The 2,567-nt window shown below is 38.7% G+C and overlaps 1 protein-coding gene across 1 annotated transcript in view; it reads left to right on the plus strand.

Annotated features, from left to right (window-relative positions):
- LOC139024506 (filaggrin-2-like) overlaps positions 1-1,475 on the plus strand; it is a 24,172-nt gene extending 22,697 nt beyond the window's left edge. The window contains exon 10 of the mRNA XM_070439355.1: positions 10-1,475. The gene's annotated coding sequence lies outside the window, so the exon portion shown is untranslated. The remainder of the gene's footprint in view (positions 1-9) is intronic.
- The last annotated feature ends 1,092 nt before the right edge of the window (positions 1,476-2,567 follow it).

The raw sequence follows: 2,567 nt of genomic DNA on the forward strand, positions 1-2,567 counted from the left end.
ATATTACAGTGTAATTACCATGTGACAGTGTAATTACCATGTTCCTGGGTAATTACCATGCCACTGTGTAATTACCATAATAATTACCATGTTCCCTGTGTAATTACCATAATAGTTACCATGTTACAGTGTAATTTCCATCTTACTGTGTAATTAGCATAATATTTACCCTCTTACTGTGTAATTACCATAATAATGACCATGTTCCTGTGTAATTAGCATGTTAGTGTAATTCACAACTTACTGTGTAATTACCATAATAATTACCATGTTACTGTATAATTACCATGTTACTGCTTACTTTGTTGTTATGTCGACTTCTCTGCTCTTGTGTGAGCCAATATAACTGTGTCATTGTTGCTATGTAGTTGTGTAACCTTGTACGTGATAGTAATGAATCCTTGTTTCCCACCATGAAATCAAAGTTGATGCTCTGATCTGAGTGAATGCCTGCAGAGTCCTATTTATTAGGACTTAAATGGAAGAAAACGGACTGAAACATGGAAGGATTATCTGAACTTGTCCCATAATGTTTCCGTTTTACACTGGAAAACGTTTTGCCACAGTGTGCCCTATTGAACACGACCAAGTAGCTGTTCCAATGTCTATACCTCCACTAGCACCACCTAAACATCAAGGATAAGACCAGACACATATAATATCCCGTAACTCAATGCGTAAATGTGAAAGAATCCTAAACTAAGGGACCAGCGATGCTCGTTAATCCACGGTCCCATGAATCTGTTTATTTTCTAAAGCTTCTTTCTGCATATAATTATCGTCCTAACCTGGGTATCTTCAACCTTAGCCTAAAGGCAGGAAGTAGAAAATAATAGGTAAAGGATAATCAACGAGGGGCTGTGCGTTCTATGGGAAATAATGAACGGCATGGAAAGTGATATCTACGACGCGTTGGCGGAGCTGAACTAACCTTCCACCGAGTTACATTATTCTCCAGAGAACGCACAGAGCCCTGAGTTGATTATTCATTTTAAACCATGGCTATAATGGAACACATTTACCACTAGAAAAGGTTTATTTTTGCTGGTAGAAATGTGTTCAAGTCCACTGCGGTAGCTAGCTTGTTTACGTGATAGCTACAGGTGTTTGCCAACTTGCTTTGGTCAACAAACCATCAGTCCTGCTAGCTTGCTATTATGATCATCTAATTCAACAATGCCAATAATATTTTCAATTCGACAATTGCTTTCAAAAGCAACTCAGATATAGGACATTGAATATCAACTTCACAGCCATTGAATATCACTGTGCGTTATAGGAATATAATGCACGCTCCAGAATGCCCTTCTAGCCAATCAGAATTTAGTATTCAACAATTCCATGGTATAAAACAGAAATAACCCATAAAGTTCTACTATACACACGAATGAACAATATAATGAACCATTGTTGCTTGTAAGAGAACACTTAGACAGGCACCATATTATGGTGTGAATAAAGTGTATTTTTTTGTATGGATGGATGTGTGTACATTTCTGGGGGTTAGTAAGAGGTGAGATATGTTATTAGACAGTCAGTGCAGGGTAGAGAGGAGAGGGAAGTGGGGATGAGAGGAGGGGAGAGGAGAGAGAAGGGGAGAGGAGACGAGGGGAGGGGAGAGGAGAGGGAAAAGGTAAGGAGAGGGGAAGGGGAAGGAGAGGAGAGGGGATTATCTCTATGTTGACCTCTATTGAATGCTCATATGTTGACCTTGCTACTCTATTTGACCCATGATCACATACTGTTGACCTCTATGTGATTCCGTTGACCTCTATTGTTATTACCTCTATTAGCATGCAGTGACCCTATCTCAGCTGATCTGTTGGAGTCTCTATGTGATTATTGCCTCTATTGATCTATGTGACCTCTGATTGATCTCTGTGTTGACCTCTATGATCTCTTGTTGACCTCTCATTGATTCTCTATGTTGGACCTATGGATTGATCTCTATGTTTGTCCTCTATTGATCTCTATGATTCGACCCCTCTATATGACCTCCATGTGACCTCTACACTTGACCTCTATGTTGGACCTCTATTGATCTTTATGGTTGACCTCTATTGACCTCTATTGATCTCTATGTGACCTCTATTGATCTCTATGTTGACCTCTATTGACCTCTATGTTGACCTCTATTGACATTATGTTGACCTCTATTGACCTTTATTGATCTCTATGATCTCTATGTTGACCTCTATTATCTCTATTGACCTCTATCTGATCTCTATGTTGATCTCTATTGATTCTCTATGTTGACCTCTATTGATCTCTATTGATCTCTATTGACCTCGTATGTTGACCTCTATTGATTCTCTATGTGACCTCTATTGACCTCTATGTTGATCTATATTGACCTTTATGTTGATCTCTATTGATCTCTATGTTGACCTCTATGTTGACCCTCTATTGATCTCTATGTTGACCTCTATTGACCTTTATGTTGACTCTATTTGATCTCTATGTTGACCTCAATTGATCTCTATGTTGACCTCTATTGACCTCTATGTTGACCTCTATTGATATCTATGTTGACCTCTATTGATCTCTATGTTGACCTCTATTGACCT

This window comes from Salvelinus sp. IW2-2015, unplaced genomic scaffold, assembly GCF_002910315.2.
Source record: "Salvelinus sp. IW2-2015 unplaced genomic scaffold, ASM291031v2 Un_scaffold1588, whole genome shotgun sequence".
NCBI lineage: Eukaryota > Metazoa > Chordata > Actinopteri > Salmoniformes > Salmonidae > Salvelinus > Salvelinus sp. IW2-2015.